The sequence below is a fragment of the Arvicanthis niloticus genome, chromosome 12, assembly GCF_011762505.2.
Source record: "Arvicanthis niloticus isolate mArvNil1 chromosome 12, mArvNil1.pat.X, whole genome shotgun sequence".
In the NCBI taxonomy this organism is placed as follows: domain Eukaryota; kingdom Metazoa; phylum Chordata; class Mammalia; order Rodentia; family Muridae; genus Arvicanthis; species Arvicanthis niloticus.
In genome coordinates, this window is record NC_047669.1 from 77,596,098 (window position 1) to 77,616,846 (window position 20,749).

The window sequence follows — 20,749 nt, forward strand, 5'->3', positions numbered from 1 at the left end:
GTGTGTACATGTGGTATGTGTATGTGGTGTATATGTGTGTACATACGTGTATGTGGGGACAGGATGTGCATGTGTGTGATATGCATATGTATATGTGTGTGTATGCTTGTGTATATGTGTGCTTGTTTGTGTCTGGGTACACATGTGCTTGGAGGTCTGTGCATATGTGTATGCATGGAGTGGGCATGTGAAGACTGGAGGCTGATGTTGGGTGTTTTCCTTGATAAACTGAGGTAGAGTCCCTCACTAAACCCAGAGCTCACCACTTTGTCTAGCCTAGCTAGCCAGTTTGCTTCAGGTATCCTGTCTCTGCCTACAGAGTATAGGTGGCCACCATGCTCCTCTGGTATTTACAGGAGTGCTGGGGATCCAAGCTTCAGTCCTCACGCTTACGCTCCAAGCACTTTACTGGGGAGTCATCTTTCCTCTGCTAAATCAGTGTTGTGTATCTGGCATCAACAACTAGCCATAGAATTTGGTAGCCTGCAGTTCAATTTTAATTTTATTTTATTCCTGAAGATTTTTTTTTCTGTCAAGGTTTAGGGACCCACTGTGGAGGGTAAGCCTGGTAACCATGGCAACAGCATTGCCATCAGCAAAGTAGCTCCCAGAACTCAAGGTTCTCTGGCTGGGGGGGTTAATTCCTGCAACAAAGGCTTTCTGTTCCAGTGGGCACAGGAAAGCTCCTGTTCGTGTTGGTGACTGGGACGAGCCTTCAGGCTGCTGACTCCGGAGGGAAGAGCGTAAGTCGTAGTTTTCCACCTTTAGTTGTTTTATGAACACGGAATAGTGAAAATGCTTGCCATCAGGGCATGTTCCCGAGGAACCCACGCCTCCTCACCGCATCGCGGTCTCTTGCATAGGTGCTGTCAGTGAGTTCTTTTGGAATAGCGGTATTGTGTCCTTTAAGCATTTCTCAAGCTGTATGTAGTGCACACAGTACCCCAGCTCTGGAGTGTTTCAAAGGGGTCACAGAACCTATCTTAAAATAACCCAGGTGAAGAATATCATAGTCCCACCGGCTAGTTGGGTAGCTGCTTTGCTGGCTGCGTCTCACAGACTGCAGCGGCTTTAACATGGTTTCTGAGGTCATCCTCTGAAGCTGCATCATCGAGATTGTTAAACGTCTTCTGACAAGCCACCTGCATGCTCCAAACTCAACACAGAGCACATTCTCCAGCTACTGAAGTGCTCTTTACGGCAAGCATTGAGCATTTTCTCAGAAAATGATTTCTCAGAGTGTGATTTAAAAATTTAATGATGTAAAAATGTGTCTGAATTTCGGTTTGTCTTGTTCCGTGGCAGTAGTTGCAATGGAGATTACAGCACCGAGGGCAGAGTTTTGTAGGTAGAGCCTGGCTTTCTTTTACATCCCCTATCTATCTATCTATCTATCTATCTATCTATCTATCTATCTATCTTTTTATTTATTGTTTACCTAGTGTTCATCTTTCAGTTTGCTGGTCTTCTGCATGTCCTCAAACATATTTTGTAGGAAGGAGTTTGCGTTCCACATGTGAAATGCAAACGACAGTGATCTTAGGAAGTGAGAATTGGACCATGCACATAAATGTGGCACAGGGTGCTGTTTATGAACGTGTGCTTGTTGCTGCTGGTCAGTGGGGAGTGGGAGGGGGTGGGTTCTGGGATGGATATTTCCCAGGATGATTCAAGATTTCAAAGTAGCAGGAGTGGAGTGAAGGCTCGGGTTGTGAAGTGCTATGCTTTGTGACTACTGCCTGGGGCTTGCATGGGCTTCAGAGGAGTCTGGCTGCTGAGGGTGGCACAGGAGGTTCTGTTTTAATTGTCAGGCTTGGATTATGTAAGCCTTTGCTCCCTTCCCAAGATACTTCTGATTTTAATCTTATGTGCATCTACTTTTGCATAGGTATAAGCCTTTAAATAGGGGACATGCCTAACAGTTCACTTGGAGACAGGTATCCAACCCAATCTAGGCCACGTGGTCCCTTTTCTGTAGTTCAGGCAGGGAGGAGATAGGAATGTGTTTCTGGGTGTGTTTGAGTAAGAACAAAGCCGGTATGTGCACAGCTAAGTGCAGCAGAGGCTGTGCAGGTTGCTAGTAGTAGTTGTATAGACAGAGATCTATCTACCTATCTCCTGAGTTCTGGGATTAAAGGTGTGCACCATCACCACCCAGCTTGATGGGTTAGCCTTTTTTTTTTTAAAGGTTACAAAGAGTTTAAGATTTATTTGTTTTAATGTGCATAGGTGTCTGGTACCATGGATGCCAGAGGAGGACCTTGGATACCCTGTTACTGGAAGTACAGACTGGTGTGAATCATTCTGTGGGTGCTAGCTAGGAACTGAACCTGGGTCTTCTGGAGGAGCAGCCATTGAGTGGGGCTGAACCATTTGTACAGCCCATTGCTGGTCCTTTATCTTTTCTTTCCAAGTTCTGGTGTTGCAGGCTGTAAGAACACACCTGGATTCTCTAGCAGGTAATTTTATTTTATTTTATAGATTTATTTATTTATTGTGTAGACAGTGTTCTGTCTGCATGTCTCCCTCCACTCCAGGAGAAGGCATCAGACCTTATTATAGAATGTTGTGAGCCACCATGTAGTTGCTGGGAATTGAACTCACAACTTCTGGGAGAACAGCCAGCCCTCTTAACTTCTGAGCCATTTTCCCATCTGGTACATTAAATCAGATTAAGATAGAGGGGATATGTTCAGGTGTCGGGGAAGGGGGTGTCTCTGTGGGCCCATGCCAGGGCATCCCTTCCCCTGAGGGACCAGCCATACGACAGTATAGTATAGAATAGAGTTTATTCAGGGCATGGGGAGGGAAGTTGAGGGGATAGTAGAGGCAGAGAAAGGGACAGAGGGAGAGAAGGAGAGGGAGAGAGGGAGAGAGAAGAAGAGAGAGAAAGAGAGAGAAAGAGAATAGAGAAGTAGAGGCAGGCCATGAGGATGTGGAGTAGAGGAAGGGACGAGGGGACAGAGAAGGAGCAGAAAGGCAAGAGCAAGAGAGTGAGGAGGGGCAAGCAGCCCCCTTTATAGTGAGCCAGGCATACTTGGCTGTTGCCAGGTAACTGCAGGGCAGAGCTTAGACAAAATGCTAACACCATCCTCATCAGGTATATTACTAAACAAGATTTCAACAGCTTAAACAGTGCCAGTCTGCACATCTTAAATACACACAGACACATCTCCTTCAGATACTGTCTTTGAACCACAAGCAGCAATGAGCAAGGGCCTGTTTCTGTATCTACACTTGAAAATTTTGCCAACATTGAAAATAACTCATATTTAAAAATTTACCTTAGTGCCTTTACTTAAGAGTCAGTTTAGAAATAGGCTTGGCTGTATGGCTCTCTTTTTTTGCTATGTGTGTTATGTATGTTTTTGCTATGTGGGGTATGTGTGTTACATATGTTTGCAGTACCTGTGTGTAAGTATGCTTACCCATGTAGGAATGTGTGTGGAGGCCTGAGGGTGTTGTTAGAGTGTCCTCCTCAGGTGGCTTCCCACCTTCTCTTTTTGATAGGGTTTCTCGGTAAGCCTGGAGCCTGATGTTTTGGCTAGGCTGGCTGGCAGTGAGCCCTGGGATTGTATGTGTCCGCCCTACCCTAGCGCTGGGATTACCGATGCCTGTTGCCACGCTGGGCTCTTCTGTGGGTCTGGGGCTCTGGTTCTTGAGCAGCAGCACCAAGCCAGCTGTGAGCTACCTGCTACAACTTCAGAATCTTCCATAGTTGGTGGTTGGTTCCTTGATCCTGAAATGTTCTTCCTATAATGAAAACAAAACAAATCTACAGTTGCCTGATTTAGGACTCTGTTCTCTGTCCAACGTGACACAGCCTAGAGTTACCTGAGTTACCTGAGAGGTTAGCCTTGACCGAGAAATCTCCTACACCAGATTGGCCTGTGGGCAAGTCTGTGTACCGTGGGTGTCTTGATTGTTAACTGATATAGGAGGACCTAGGCCCGCTAGTGCTGGTTGTGGGCAGGTGATCCTGGGTTGTAGCATAAAGCTGGCTCAACAGGAACCCATGAGTGACAAGTCAGCAGACAGCATTCCTCCACAGTTTCTGCCTTAAATTCTTGCATGGCATGACCTGTCTCCAGGATGGCCTGAGACATGAAAGTCAAAATAAGTTGAGTTAACCCTTTCCTCCCCAGGTGATTTTTGTTCAGAGTATTTTACCACAGCAGCAGAAGGGAAACTAGGACATAGTTTGTCCCAAGAGAGCTCCCCCTTTTGCACAGACACTGTTTCACTCTCTAGCTCAGGCTGGCCAACTCATGACAACCCTACTGGGTTAGCCTTCGGCATACTGTGATCACAGGCTCGAGCCACTATGTGTGACTGACTTTGATGTTTGCTTTTCTTCTTACAAAAGTCACAAAGTTATAAAATTAAATCACCAACTCCCTTATAGCTTGTGTTTAGCAGGCCACCCCCGGTTATCTTAGTTAGGGTTTCCATGGCTGTGAACAGACACCATGACCAAGGCAAGTCTTATAAAGGACAACATTTAATTGGGGCTGGCTTACAGGCTCAGGGGTTAAGTCCGTCATCATCAAGGTGGGAGCATGGCAGCATCCAGGCAGGCATGGTGCAGGAGGAGCTGAGAGTTCTACATCTTCATCTGAAGGATGCTAGGAGAAGACTGGCTCCCACTTAGTTAGGAGGAGGGTCTCATTTCATTGCCCACTCCCACAGGGACACACCCCCTCCAACAAGGCCACGCCCCTCCAACAAGGCCACACCTCCTAATAGTGCCACTCCCTGGTCCAAGCATATACAAACCACCACACACGGACATTGCTTGGTGGTAACAGTTGAACCATGAGTGAACAATGCCTCCATTTCAGGAAACCTAAAATACCTACACCCTGCCACTCTGGATGCTGCTCCCTAATGCTTCTCCCGAATGCTGAGCTGCTGAATGCTTCTGTGATATCATCTCTAAGCATGTGCCTGATGTTGTTGGGCGGCCCTTGATTTGGCTATCAGGCAAGTGCTCGTGGTTCTGGACACAGTGTGTCCAGCCAGTCTCTCCAGGTGGGAATCTCTAGAACAGCTGTAGAGGGACATTTTCTGCCTTCTTTTCCTTTTCTCCTTAGCCCTTAGGACAGACTGGGGCAGCAGGTATAGGGATGAATCAGGGAATAGACTTGAACACTGAACACTTGCTGTGTGACTTTTTCTTGGGAGAGGTGAAGGAACATCTGTTTTCCCTAGACAGAGCACCAATGGCAGATGGTTGTACAGGTGGTCTACCTAGGTGAACTATGAATTTATTGAGATTACTTATAGGACTATGAATGAGGAATTACTTTCAAAAGAGTAGATGACCTCCCAAAACAGCTGGATCACTAAAGAAGTCCCATCCAAGCATGGATGGTGATGTCATGAAACCTCTCCTTTAAGGACCCAGCTGCCCTCTGCTTGCTCTACCATCTCTGTAGACCACATGATGCTGGGGCAGGATTGTACACATCTGGCAGGGGGACAGGAGGGAGAGAGTGTTTGGGATCTCAGGTGAGGGTCTCATGACCGCGCCCACTTTATCCTCCTATGAGAACTCTTCAACAGGCCTCATCTTTCAAGAGTCTCAAGAAGTACTCACATGTTCTTGCTTGCGAGCGAGGGAACTCCAGTGCACTGGCTATTGTTATTATTATTATTATCATTAAACCTCATGTTATTGCAGCGAGAAAAAAAAAAAAACCAGAAGTACTCACATTTTCTCTTATCAGACAATGGCCATGGCTATACATGCTTGAAGGACAGCATTCCCCACAAAGAAAGAGTGGGTTATTCAGCTGCATATATGTTTTCCTTAGCCTGAATTACCCTTTTGGCCTAGAAGCTTGCCTCGGGTTAGAGAGTATGTTTTTGAGGGTTCAAATCAGGCTCTGGTCTTCAGAAGGCTTAATCCAGCTGCAATAGTATCCAAGGAGACAAGATATCAGGAGAAAAATCTGTGCGCTCTCTCTCTCTCTCAACACACACATGAGAGAGAGAGAGAGAGAGAGAGAGAGAGAGAGAGAGAGAGAGAGAGAGCATTCTAGAAAGCATAGCTGTGTCTGAGAGGCCTGCAGGGCCATGCCCCACCCTGGCATGCTAGGGAAGAATATTTACGCCTCTCCCAGATGGTACTAGCTTGTGACAGAATCACTCTAGTGTGTGGCATGTACTTTTATGCTACTGCCTTTTGCTCTGGGATCTGCAGTACTACCAGCCCTCACCTGGCTTCCCTTGAATCCTCGGACAAAACACACACACACACACACACACACACACACACACACACACACACACACTTTGTTCCTTTACAGTTTGCCTTCATGGCACAATTGCTGGGTGCTGATATCTCCCACCTGGAAAAGCATGCCCTTACCGATTTATTATCTCTGTCTCTCCACTTGCCCTAAACTTCAGTGTCTAGTCCCACCTAGCCCCTGTCAAACATCCCTGGCCACCCACCTGCAGTAGTGGCCACAGGCCCCAGCTACTCTTGAGACCTCTCACATGGTTGCTGCATTCTTCTTCCTCTCTCCTTTCTCATGCCTGCCTTTTACTTCTAGGACCTGGAAGTCACGATTGTACCTTCTGCCTAGCAATTGGCTCCCAGCTTTCCTTACTGACAAATCAGGAACCAATTGGGGAACAGGACCTTATCATCAGAACCGCCCTTTTCACTCTAGTTTCTGCCTCTTCTTCACACATCATTTTCCTCAATGTTTCTTGGCACCCTCATCTCTTATTCCAGCACCCTGGCTCGCTCTGAAACAAGGATATCTTGTCTTAGGATCCTAAGTGTAGTTACATCTGCAAAGACTTTCTCTGTAAAGTCACACTCAGAGGTTTCAAGGGGACATGAAGTTTTTCCCGCTTGTGATTACTTTATTATTGTATACGTGTGGATGTTTTGCCTGTATATATGGTTATGTACTGCATGTGTTTACATGCTGAGGCCAGAAGAGGGCATCAGATCTCTTCAAACTGGAGCTACAGATGGTTGTCAGCTGCCATGTGGGTGCTGGGAACTAAACTTTGGAACAGCAGCTAGGGTTCTTAATTGCTGAGTCATTTTTCCATCCCTGGATAAGTGTTTTAAATAGATTGTTTACTTTATTATGCCAAGGAAGGCGAATAGTCCCCAAACTTTAGGTATGTGGAGACTGACCTTCAGGCAATCAATTGGAGTGCTGCAAGTGTGTGATGCAGACCTGCTTCCTGAGATGGCAATGCAAATCAGGACTGTGTGCTCCTTGAGCCAGGGTAAGAAGGGACACTCGATGAAAAATCTGGCTGGATGTTCCGCGCCCCTTCTGAGTCCCCTCGCCCACAAGAGAGACACGGGAGTTAGTGTTCGGGTAGTTACTACAGCAAGGCTTTATTCTTGTATCAGCTGAAGCGTCCCGGAAAAGGCACTGCTTATATGCACCCTAGAGTGGCGTGTTCACTTCTGATTGGCTGTTCACTCATCACCCCATATTATGCCCCGGGATGGGCAGTGGCTTGGCGCGCTTTCGCCTCTTGCACCTGCGCAGTTTAGTTGTTTACTTGTGGGAGCACCGGATGCCAGTGCCATCTTGTAATGGCGAATGTTGTCACCGCTCGCCTCGGTTCCCTACAGCTGGAGATTTGTAGTTAATCCCATAGAGAAGCACAGCCTTTATTGGCTGTGTGGTCTTGGCTGTGAGCTTCTGAGTCATCTATAAACTGAACATGATGGTGAAGTCTACTTACTATAGTTCTGTGGATTCACTAGGAGAATGTATCTGGGATGTTGGGTGTAATACTTGGGACAGAGTAGATACACAGTAGAGGATGGTTTTGAAAACATTAACAGCTGACAGAAGACTTCAGCTCAGCATGTATAAAATGATTATGGATGCCATTAGGGCAGCATATGTAGGAGCCTGGGCCCTGGGGTGAGTTATCCAGATCCTGCAGCAATGGGCACCTACCTGGTGATCTAGCCCAGTTCAGTTGGGAATGCCTAAAAGGGCTTCAGGGACGTTCTAGTGAACACCCCTAAACTGGGAGCTGAGAAGCAGCCAGGGAGGTACAATATGGGAAAACAAGGCACGGTTAGCAACTTGTATTAGTTATTTTCCCATTGCTGTGGCAAAAGGACCCAACAAAAGGCACATAAGGAAGGGTTTGTTTTGTGTTTTGAGATGGGATACAGTCTGTCAGGGTGAGGAAGTCAGGGAGGCAGGAGGATGAAGCCGCTGTTCACACCTCATCCACAGTCAGGAAACAGAGGAATGCTGGCTTTCTTCTTTCTATCCAGTCAGGGACCCAAGCCCTGGGATGGCCACCCACATTCAGGATCGGTCTTCCCACCTTGGCCCAATAGACAACCTTTCACAGTCATGGGGGCTTGTTTCTAGGTAGTTCTAGATCCTGCCAAGTTGGCATTCAATATTAACTATCACACAGCTCCTAACGCCCCCCAGGACCAAATGAGTGCGAGGGAGGAAGCGCCAAAGGGATGAGAGAGAGAGAGAATCGTGTTGTCAGGCTGCCTGGGTGGAAACAATGACCCAAGCAGGGCAGGGGGCTAGGGTTGAAATGGCAGGGCCACTGTCCCTTCCTTAGTCTCAGTCTCCAGGTGGGGGGTAATTTTGAAATCACAGAGCAGCTTGTTTGTCACTGTGTGTATGTGTTGTGTGTGCATGTATATTTTTGTGCATGTGTATACATGTGTGTACATATTTGTGAGTGTGTGTATGTGTATGTCTGTATGTGTGCCTCTATGTGTGTGTGTATGCATGTGTGCCTCTGTGTGTGTGTGCCTCTGTGTGTGTGTGCCTCTGTGTGTGTGTGCGTGTGTGTGTGTTTTAATCTAGGCCCTGAGAAAGCAACTCAGAGCAGGCTAGGGAGGTGTGGGGAGGCACGGGAATGACAGTGTCCTTATTACTGTGGGTTCCTTGGCAGATCACGGAACCCTCTGTGTTGCAGATGGCATGACTTGCATAATAAGCAACTGGTGGTTGAGGCCCATCTGCTGTGACTGCGTGTTCTCTTGGCATCTGTTAACTCTCACCAGATGGCCATAGAGGGCTTTGCCGTGTCCACACCTTCAGTAAGTGGTAACAGCACACTGTGAGCTGGGATACAGCTCCATGTACTGTGCTTACCTAGACTACGTGAGGCCCATGTGACACTGGACAGAAGTAATCCTAGTGCATGTTGGTGTTGGTCATCTTGCACAAAGCTCTCATGTGGCATTTAGCATGGCTGGCTCATTTCAGCTCTCTGTATCCATCAACCCCTGCCTTCACCTCTTCCCTGTTCTGCCTCTCCATCCTCTTTCCATCTCCTTCCTTCCTCTCCTCTTCCTCCTTCCTCTCTTTTTCCTCTTCTTTCTTCATTCCCTGCCTTATTTCCTTCTTCCCTCCCTCCATCTCTCCCTCTTTCCCTCCCTCTTTCTGCCTTCCTCCTTCCCTCCCTCTCTCTCCCTCCCTCCCTCCCTTCCCCTTCTTTCCTTCCTTTCTCCCTCTTCTTTTCTTCCTTCTTCCTTCCTTCTTTCTTCCTCCTTTCTTTTTCCTCCACCCCTCTCCTCATGTCTCCCTTTCTCTCAATCACACTTGGACATCAAGTTCAGACAACTCTCCAGCCACCCTTTTGGGCTCTGGGCTGGTTTTCAGCGCTGCTTAATGCAAGGATCTGTATTGTTTTATTCTTTAATTCCCTTACCAGTGGGTACCACCTCAAGCCTTCTGAGTGCTGCCCTCGGGCAGGAGGTATCATTGCTTCCTGTGCATACAACCTCATTGCTTTCCTTTAGCGTGTTGAGATCTTATCACAATTTCCATCAGACCAAGGAGCTTGCTGAGCCTCACCGGGGCCATGGCTGTGCCCAGGTGGTCCACTGCAGGGAGAGCCTTGACCCTCCTGTGTATTGCAGCTCCTATTCACTGTCATTTCCCAACCACGACTTCATGTGGGTTCTGTCACTTGTCCTTACAAAGTGACAGGCACAAAATTGTGCTGGGTCTTGCTTTCTGGGCTGAGGGTGCAGCTCAGATGGCACGATGTTGCCGGGCATGTAAGAAGCCCTGGGTTCGATACCTTGAACTGTAGAGACCAGCTGTGGTGACTATTAACCTCCACGCTCAGGCATCGGATGCAGAAGGAGTAAGAAGTTTAAGGTAACCTTGGCAACTGTGGATGGTTGTGTCAACTTGTAGCAGTCTACAATCACTAGGAAAGAGTCTGAAGGACTATCTGCATCAAGTTTACCCGTAGGCATGTCTGTGGGGGGTTGTCTCGATGATGGTAATGTATGTGTAAGATATAGCTGAAAAGTAGGCAGCCCTGTTTCCTGGGTTTGGATCCTGGGCTGCAAGAAATAGAAGGTGAGTGAGCATAAGTGTGCATGCACTCACCTTCTGTCTGTTGCAGACTGTGGATGTGACCAGCTGCTTCAGGCTCTTGCCTTGACTTTTCTGCAGTGATGAATTGTAACTTGGATTTGTCAGTGGAATAAACTCTCTCAAGGCTGCTGTTGCTGGGGGTGTCCTCCGTTAGGACAACAGGAAGGAAACCAGAACAGGTCAGCCTGGGTACCTTGTTTTAAAAGCAAAGCAAAACAAAACATGTCTTTCTTTCATTAAGGGGCATGTCTAAGGTTTGTCTGTGTTAATGTGATCTCTAACCTTCCTCTCTCCTCAATCACTACTTCTGAGTCTTCTGGAGAAAAGTATGTCGCTGTCTTAGGGTTTCTATGACGGTGAAGAGACACCGTGACCACAGCAACTCTTATAAAAGTAAGCATTTGATTGGGCCTTGTGGAATGCCGTCAATACGCAGGTGAGGGCAGGTGTAATAGAAGACTGGAGTCTGTGATTGGGCAGTGATAAAAGAAGGCAGGCTGAGAGTTTTAGAAGCAGGACAGAGAGGACAGAAAGACAGAGAAGATGGAGGAAGAAGGGTTTGAACCTGATCCACGTGGCTTTGAATAGCCACAGGTAGCTATGAACATTAGAAGGGATGGATTAATACAGGACAGTTTGTCCTATCTAAGTGGGTAGCTTGTGTCAATATCAGGTGGTGTGGGTGTTTTGTGGGTTGAGAATTTGCTGATATAAATCTGACTGATAAATTACAAGCCTCTGGAGTTTTGATTTACTTACTGGGTTATGGAGGCGGGATTTGTGACAGCTAGCCGCAGGGGGCGGACGGCTGGGAGTGTGAGCGGGTTCCACGGCAAGAGAATAGTGAGTTGGGGGGGGGGATGCCACATGGGGACACGGGGCTGGGGAGACCATGCTACTAGAGCATAGCCGGTGATAGCTTGGATTGTTTTTTAATATTACACGCAACAGGGCCAGGCTTACATTTCAGAAGTTTAGTCCATTATTGTCATGGTGGGAAGCATGGTGGCAAGCAGGCAGACGATGGAGAGGTAGCTGAGAGTTTTACCTCCGGATCCACAGGCAGCAGGAAGTAACAGTGGACCACAAGTGAACACTTGAGATCTTAAAACCCACCCTCAGTGACACACCTGCTCCAACAAGGCTACCTCGTGTGATAGTGCCATGCCTGTGAGCCTATAGAGGCCATTTTTATTCAAACCACCACAGCCCCTGTCCCCTCTCCTAGGTCACTAGAGCCTGGAGCTCCCATTGGACAAATAAGAGTACTGTGAGCATTTCCCTATGTCATCACAGATGCTGTGCAAATATACCTCCATCTCTGGTGTAGGGTCAGACTAACCTGGACTCTTCATGGCTGAGTTGGGCCAGGCTGCTGGCTAAGCCTCGCCAACAATAGGTACAATCCCATATTTCCATACCCATACCCCTGACAGCTTGTCCCAGTCTGCTGACTGGCACTAGGTTTATAGGTGTGAAGTGCTATTCCCTGGCCTTAATTTGTATGTCCCCGGTTGCGAATGTCTCTCTGGATCACTTCCCAAGCCTGTTGTTGGCCACAGTGCAATCCTCTGCAAGCTGTGGGTATGTGTCAGAGTCACAGTTCTCTCTCTGGTCCTTTGGAGTTCCCTGCAAGAGGGAAAAATCAGGGCATTGTCACAATCAAAGTGAAATCAAACTCCAACTGTCCAACATCTTGGATCCACTCACGATCTTCTGGGTTCCTCTAAGGGGCTTGGGTCACCTCTCCAGCTCTGCCTTCTGCAACACACATAGCTTGTCTTCTAGGTTCTGGCAGGCTTCATTCCATTGCTGTTGCTGTTGCTTATCCCGTGGTACTGGCATCTCCAAAATGTTGAGGTCCCTTTGTGCACCTGGGCTGCATTTTCACCAATGGCCTCTCAGAGTTCCAAGCTCCTGCTGCTTTCCACGGTACCTTTATTCCTTCAAAGCCAGTACTGCCTGGGTGACCTTAGGAGGTACAACTTTGGCCACCTCTGGAACACAGTTTCCCAGAGATTTTACCTCAGTGATGCTGGTCTCTTAACCATCACTGATTTCTCAGCTTCAGCTGAGCAGCATCTGTTGCAGTAAATCTCCAACCCCAACAAACCAGACCAAAGAACATACAACTCAGTTGTAATATTTATAAGCTGCATGCCTAGGCTGAGCAGATATACGACCACACTACTCTATTCCTCAGTTATCAGATTCCTTGCTACTTGTCACCACCACAGTGACACACTTTTTCCAACAAGGCTACACATCCTAATAGTGCTACTCCCCGTGCCAAGCATATTCAACCCACCACACCTCCCCAAAACATGGTCAGGTCTTTTACAGCAATACTCCACTCTGGCACCAATTGTCTTAGTCAGGGTTTCTTTCTTTTTAATCTTTTATTTATTTATTTATTTATTTATTTATTTATGATGTAATACTTTTTTTATTAGATATTTTAATTATTTACAATACAGATATCATCCCCTTTTCCTATTTCCCCTCCCTAGAACCCCCTATCACACCCCCTCCTCCTTTATGCTTTTATACCATTCTGATTACATGCATGTATTAAGGTCAGTTCTAGGTTGAGAGTCTAACAATACAACAGATGCAAATAGTTGAGGAACAAGCAATACAATAAACACAAATAGTCAAAGAAAAAGCAAGGCATTAAACCCAGTTATGTGAACACTCTCGTGAACACTGTTTCTAAAGGCTTATCAGGATGACTAAAGTATTTGAGCCTACTTCCCTGTCCTAGCCCAAGGTCATTTTCATGTCTGAAGTCTACTTCCTTGTTCTAGCCTAAAATTTAGATTGCTGTCTGAAATTACTTCTTTGTTCTGGCCTAATATTTAGATTCCTGCCTGAGATTACTTCTTTGTTGTAGCCTATGATTTAGACTCCTACTTGAAATTACTTCTTTGTTCTAGTCTAATGTCAGATTCCTGCTTGAAACCTATTTCCTTGTCCTTGGCCAATGTCATATTCCTGCCAAGCAGCCCCTTTCCTTGTTCTTGGCCCATGTCAGCTTCTTGCAAAGCAGCCCCAAAGGCTCTCCACCTCTCCCCTGTTTTATTTCGTTAACAAGATTGAGCCTGTCTTAGGTCGTTCTGACAAAAATGCCTTCCTTACCCATCATGGAATATGCATTATCAAAGGCAATGCATTTCTGTCTTAGGTTGGTAAGGCTCTGTGCAGAATCTTACCCATCCTTGGCTTGCCAGCCTGTTAATTTAATAACTTTGTCTGGGGATCCATTATCAGGTTCAAGCCATGTACTTTGGTTGCCATCATGTTGATGTTGTTAAAGATAAGCTTTAACACAATGGGCAGGAATAAAAGTATTCTCAGGACAAGAAGGGCTAGCCTGATCAAGCTATATATGCCATTCCCGAGGTTTGTCCAAAATGGAAATACTAAGCTCAGGCCACAGATAATTTTATCAGCATTATCTGCTGCATCAAAGGTCAACAGAACAGCATTCTCTAAATTTATAATCTTGCTATGCACACCCAGAGAGGTGTTAGGATTATGCCAAATATCCTACAGGTGTCTTTAAACTTTTTTTCTAATTATAATGACAATCATTGTGAATTTCAAAAGTAACACTACTCCAGTGATATTTGTCATGACACTTGGGATGGCTATTAACTCTTGAACCCTGAACCTCCTTCAGATAATTTGAATGGGTTGTAGAGCATCATTCATTGTTCCAGATACCTATATAAATCCTTTTGTATACTCAATACATTAGTAACATTTTTTGCTAGATGGTTAACAAAAATAGTTGTCATAACTCCTGTGTCAATGTTATTGCAGAAGCAGTGGTGCTAGCAATTAATGGAATTAAAGCTGTTATACCAGTAATAACCTACTACCCTCTTGCTTCTGCTTAAAGCCTAACTTACTTCTTCCAGCACTTTCAAGCTTTTTTTTTTTTTTTTTCAGAGAATCAAGGTTTTCTAATACTCAGGGTAGTGAGACAAAAGCTGGTTGACAGACCCCTGTAACAGACATGCCAGGTTTCAACACACTAACATAATTGGAAATTATATAGTCAATGCAACTTACAATAAATTCTGTAGAAGAGACAAAACTAATTTAGCTTGACAATTAAAAGAGCCTTAAAACATGCACTAACCCTTGTTTGAAATCCAGATCCTGTCCCAACATTATCTCTTGCTATCTTAACATCATAGTGAGTTACAGCTAGCTTCCAAATATGTTCCTGACAAAGTCCAGATCCAGTCTTCCAAAGGTAGACGGTTATTTCCCACATTGGATTGATTTCTAGACCAGTTCATGATTGAGTCCTAATAACTGGGCATCTTTAAGAAGAATACAAGAGACATATTTTCTCTTTTCAATTTTCTATCCCACAAGGTCTAAAAACTTGAGGAAAGGCAGCTTGTCCCATCTGGGTTATAGTCAAGCAAAGGTGGGTCAGGAACATATGTCCAATACAGCTCCCCAGTCACCCTTGTCAGGGTACTCAGCAAACTCACAGGTTGGCATCATTCTTTGTCTCAGCAACAGTATGTCTCACCAATCTTTTTAAAGTTCCATGGGCTCCTTCTACAACACCTTGTCCTTGAGGATTATATGAAATCCCCATAATAAATTGTTGAAAAAAGTCTTGTCTGCTCAACTACAATTGCCAGACCCATTATCTGTTTTTTAAAATTGGTTATTTCATTTATTTACCTTTCAATGTTATCCCCTCTCCTATTCCCCCCCCAAAACCCCTTATCCCATCCCCCTCCTCCTATTTCTATGAGGGTGTGCTCCCACCATCCTCCTATTCCTGCCTCCCTTCTCTCAATTTCCCCAGCATTAGGGAATCCAAACTTTCAGGCACCAAGGCCCTCCACTTCCACTGATGCCTGACAAGGCCACCCTCAGCTACTTATACAGGTGGAGCCATGAGTCCCTCCCTTTGTGTTCTCAGGCTGGAGGTTTTAGTATGGCTACTCCAGCTTGTTTCTTAGGAGCATTTGCTTGAAAAATTGTTTTCCAGCCTTTTATTCTAATGTAGTGTCTGTCTTTGTCACTGAGGTGGGTTTCCTGTATGCAGCAAAATTCTGGGTCTTGTTTACATATCTAGTCCGTTAGCCTATGTCTTTTTATTGAGAAATTGAGTCCATTGATGTTAAGAGATATTAAGGAACAGTGATTGTTGTCTCCTGTTATTTTTGTTATTAGAGGTGAAGTTATCTTTGTGTGGCTATCTTCTTTTTGATTTGTTGGAAGAGGGTTACTTTCTTGCTCTTTCTAGGGTATAATTTCCCTCCTTGTATTGGAGCTTTCCTGCTATTATCCTTTGTAATGCTGTGTTTGTGGAAAGATACTGTGTAAATTTGGTTTTGTGATGGAATATCTTGGTTTCTCCATCTATGGTAATTGAGAGTTTTGCTGGGTATAGTAGCCTGGGCTGGCATTTGTGTTCTCTTAAGGTCTGTATGACATCTGTCCAGGGTCTTCTTGCTTTTATAGTATCTGGTGAGAAGTCTGGTGTAATTCTGATAGGTCTGCCTTTATATGTTACTTGGCCTTTTTTCATTACTGCAGTTAATATTTTTTCTTTGTTTTGTGCATTTGGTGTTTTGATTATTATGTGATGGGAGGTATTTCTTTTCTGGTCTAGTCTAGTCTGGTAGGCTTCTTGTATGTTTATGGGTATCTTGTTCTTTAGGTTAGGAAAGTTTCCTTCTATAATTTTGTTGAAGATATTTATTGGCCCTTTAAGTTGGGAATCTTCACTTTCTTCTATACCTATTATCCTTAGGTTTGGTCTTCTCATTATGTCCTGGATTTCCTGGATGTTTTGTATTAAGAACTTTTTGCATTTTCTTTGACACTTGTGTCAATATTTTCTATGGTATCTTCTGCACATGAGATTTTCTCTTCTATCTCTTGTATTCTGTTGGTGATGCTTGTGTCTATGACTCCTGATTTCTTTCCTAGGTTTTCTATCTCCAGGGTACTCTCCCTTTGTGATTTCTTTATTGATTCTACTTTTATTTTTATGTCCTGAATGGTTTTGTTCAATTTCTTCACCTGTTTGGTTATGTTATCTTGTAATTCTTTAAGAGATTTTTGTGCTTCCTCTTTAAGGGCTTTTACCTGTTTACCAGTGTTCTCCTCAATTTCTTTGAGAATGTTATTTATGTCCTTCTTAAAGTCCTCTATCATCATCATTAGAAGTGACTTTAAATTTGAGTCTTGCTTTCCTAGTGATATGGGGAATTCAGGATTTTCTAGTGTGGGAGAACTAGGTTCTAATGATGCCAAGTACCCTGGGCTGCTGATGCTTATGTTCTTGAGTTTGCCTTTTGCCATCTGGATCTCCTTAGTGCTACCTGCCCTGTTTCTGACTGGAGCCTGTCTTTCCTATTATTTTGATTGTATCAGAACTGTGTGGGGTGGGTGTTAACTACTGGGGTTAGAGCTGGGGCCCAAGATCTGCTTAGTGCTCAGGTTCAGACAGGAAGGGACCAGTGCTCTGGGCCAGGAGTGAATTCCTGGGTCCTAGTGCATCCCAGTTACTCCCTGTTTGGGGCAGGTGTTGCTGTCTCCTTACCTAAGATACTACCCGGGTTAGAGCTCCTGGGAGGCCTGCTTCCTCTGGGTTCTGTGAGATTGGGTGCAGAGCTGCCACCTGGAATCTGCTCAGTGCTTGGGCCCAGACCCTTAGTCAGGGTTTCTATTGCTGCAAGGAAACACCATGGCCAAATATCAAGTTGGGAGGAAAGGATTAATTCAATTTACACGTTCATATTGCTATTTCCAAAGGAAGGCAGGACAGGAACTCAAACCTAGAAGCAGGAGCTGATGCAGAGGCCATGGAGAGATGCTGCTTACAAGCTTTCTTCCCCTGGCTTGCTTGTCCCACTTTTTTTTTTTAAATAGAACTCAGGACTGCTAGCCCAGGGATAGCACCACCCGCAATGGGCTGGGCCCATTGATCTGAGAAAATGCCTTATGGCTGGATCTCATGGAGGCATTTCCTTAACTGAGGCTCCTTCCTCTTGGATGACTCTAGCTCTTGTCAAGTTGACACAAAGCCACCAATACAGTGTGCCCAAGAGCAGATCATGAGCTGTCTTTCAAAGATAGAATATTTGTCTGCAGATAATGGTAGAACCCTGCTCCAAACTCCTCAGGTCCTTCTACGTGCTCATATTTAACAGCCTTCCAAAGGCTCCAAGAACATTCCCGTCTGGCACTGACACCTCAAGTACCATTGGCTCTGCTGAATCATATAATCCAAGTGGTAGAGCAGCCTGCACAGCCTGCACAGCAGCCTGGATATGTCAGAGAGCCTCCTTCTGTTTCAGGCCCTACTCAAATCTCACAGCTTTGTGAGTGGTTTTGTATATGGGCCTGAGTAACACACTCAGTCGAGGAGAAAAGAGCTGTCTCTAGAATCCAAATAGGTGCAGTAAATGTTAGGTGCCAGGCTGCATGTTTGCCTTACCACTGGGGTGCTTGGAGTGCCACCAGGACCCTGCTCAGATGAGCCAGAACACAGTCTACAATGGGGTCCTCAGTCTCTGTTTTCCTGGGTGGGAAACAGTGCAGTCTGGGATGATTGCTGTGGTTCTGGTAGGCTTTCTGTTGGGAGTTGGGACCAAGGCTCCTCCTTGATCCATGATGGTCCACACTTTCCTCAGGGTATCTATGCACCAGACAGGAAGGGGAAGACAGAGCCAGGGATGGGCAGAGCCAGTTTGATCCTGAGTGAGTGCCAGAGGGGCAGGAAGAGAGAAGGCCTTCTATGGGAGATTTCAGAGCAGCTCTTTATGACCAAGGCCTTCCTCCACTTCCATCCTTTATGAAGAGATGGTTCTTGCTTATTTGATCTGCTTTATTAAATGGTGAATATGAATGTGTACGCCTTCCCCAGTGTGAACCAGGGATTCAATACCTTTTGTGGGAAGAAATGCCCAGGAGGGAAGCTCATTGGCTGAACACTTGGGGCCTATCTAGATAGCTCATTAGCATAGAAAATTTCAGGTTTTTCTGCTACATGACTGATTGCTATGGTCCTCAGTGGGGTGTCATGGTTATGAATTCCAGAGCAGATAGAGGTAGGCAGGGAGCTGGCCCCACTCCTACTGTTCTCAATTCTGAGATTCACAGGGTTTGATTCACTCAAACTTACCAGTTCTTGGACTGGAGAGATGGCTCAGTGGTTAAGAGCACTGACTGCTCTTCCAGAGGACCTGAGTTCAATTCCCAGCAACCACGTGATGGCTCACAATCATCTGTAATAGGATCTAATGCCCTCTTCCAGTGTGTCTGAAGACAGCTACAGTGTACTTACATACATAAAATAAACAAATCTTTAAAACAAACAAACAAATTACCAGTTCTTCTGTCTGGTGGCATAGCCTACTTGGTCCATAGTTGTTCTTTCTTGGTGGTGGGAGAACCAGGTACATAACATATCCTTTGCCTTAGAATAACTATGCATGTCTCCTACCACTGGAGTCACTGAGGTAGAAGGCCCTTGTATTTTGGTTGGATTTATTTCCCATTCTCTGATGTGCATACATGTTACCAACAAGTCCAAAATGGTTGCTACCTCCTGCTCACTTGGGCCAGTCAGCATAATCTTTTTGTGATGGTTTGTATATGCTTGGCCCAGGGACTGGCACTATTAAGAGGTGTGACTCTGTTGGAGTAGGTGTGTCACTGTGGGTGTGGGCTTTGAGACCCTCATCCTAGCTGCCTGGAAGTCAGTATTCTGACTTCAGATGAAGATGTAGAACTCCCAGTTCCTCCTGCACCATGCCTGCCTGGATGCTGCCATGTTCCCGCCTTGATGATAATGGACTGAACCTCTGAACCTGTAAGCCAGCCCCAATTAAATGTTGTCCTTATAAGAGTTGCCTTGGTCATGGTGTCTGTTCACAGCATTGGAAACCCTGACTGAGACAGTTGTCAATGTAGTGCCACTAATGTGATATTTTGTGGAAGAGATAGATGATCAAGATCTCTTCTTCTTCTTCTCCTTCGTCTTCATCTTGTCTTCGTCTTCTTCTTTGTTTTTTTTTTTTTTTTTTGAGACAGGGTTTCTCTGTTAGCCTTGGCTGTCCTGGAACTCACTCTGTTCTTTAGACCAGGCTGGCCTCGAACTCAGAAATCTGCCTGCCTCTGCCTCCCAAGTGCTGGGATTAAAGGCGTGCGCCACCACTGCCGGGCAATCAAGATCTCTTCTAGCCAAGGTATGACAAAGGTCTGGAGAGTTAATATGCCCTTGAGGTAAAATTGTGAGGATATACTACCAACTGTCCTTGGCAGATGAAAGAAAATTGCTTCTGGTGGTCTTTATTGATAGATACAGAGAAAAAAGGTATTTCCTAGATCAATAGCTCCAAACCATGTACCAGGAGGTATGATCATGTGCTCAAGTAAGGACACCACCTCTGGTATAGCTGCAGCAATCACTATTTAATTAAGTCTTTGATTGTCAACTGTTATTCTCTGGATCTGGAAATGACCTCAGGGAGATGTCATAGAAGATCCTTAAGATCTGGTCCTAGACAAGGGCTCCACTTGTTTCCCAGCTCCCAAATCTCTCTTTCTAAGAAGGGCTCAGAGCAATTCTCTGGTTCCCTGGCTGCTAGTGTCACATAGTTAGAAATGGGTCTGGGGTTCCAAGAAAATGGCCACACATTCCAAAGTATTTGGACGAAGCCAAGCACTTTACTTTTGTAGAAGGTTGCATTACCATGTCACATCAAGCAGGGTGCTAAGGGGTCCTGTGCGTCACTCTGATTGGTCAGAGTTAGACACACACTCTTACTCAGTTGGATAATTTTAAGTCAAAACAGTCAGCAGGCAGGTGGATTTGAGTTTGAGGTCAGCCTGGTCTACAGAGTGAGTTCCAGAACAACCAGGGCTACACAGAGAAACCACGTCTTGAAAAACCAAAACCAAACCAAGTCATACTAAATAAAAAAAAAACCCAACCAGACCAACCATCACAACAATGGAACATCACTGTTGATAAGCAAAGCATAGCTTGTGAGAGCATCGTGCAACCTTGAGAAGTTGATCTTGAAGGAATTTAAATTTATGCTTTTGTTGTTGTTTGTTTTGAGACAGGGGTGTTGTGTGTGTGTGTGTGTGTGTGTGTGTGTGTGTGTGTGTGTGTGTATGTGTGTAGATCTGGCTATCCTGGACTCAATTTGTAGACCAGGCTGGCCTCAAACTCACAGAGATCTGCCTGCCTCTGCCCCCCACATGCTGGGATTAAAGGCATGCACCACCACACCTGGTCCTCTTTATGTTTTTTAAAAGGGAATTTTGTCTTATTTAATCCTTTGTCATAAAAGACAATTACTTTTTTTTTTCATTTCCCACAATCT

The 20,749-nt window shown here is 45.4% G+C and overlaps 1 protein-coding gene across 7 annotated transcripts in view; it reads left to right on the top strand.

Moving 5' to 3' along the window:
- The first annotated feature begins 633 nt into the window (after positions 1–633).
- Positions 634–20,749, top strand: part of B3galt5 (beta-1,3-galactosyltransferase 5) — an 80,992-nt gene continuing 60,876 nt past the window's right edge. For 2 of the 7 annotated variants that reach the window (XM_076943210.1, XM_076943207.1), the window contains exon 1: positions 636–743. The gene's annotated coding sequence lies outside the window, so the exon portion shown is untranslated. Of the gene's footprint in view, positions 744–2,229; positions 2,460–20,749 lie in introns of those variants that run through there. The other 5 variants (XM_076943214.1, XM_076943215.1, XM_076943213.1 and 2 more) reach the window with 5 other exon arrangements.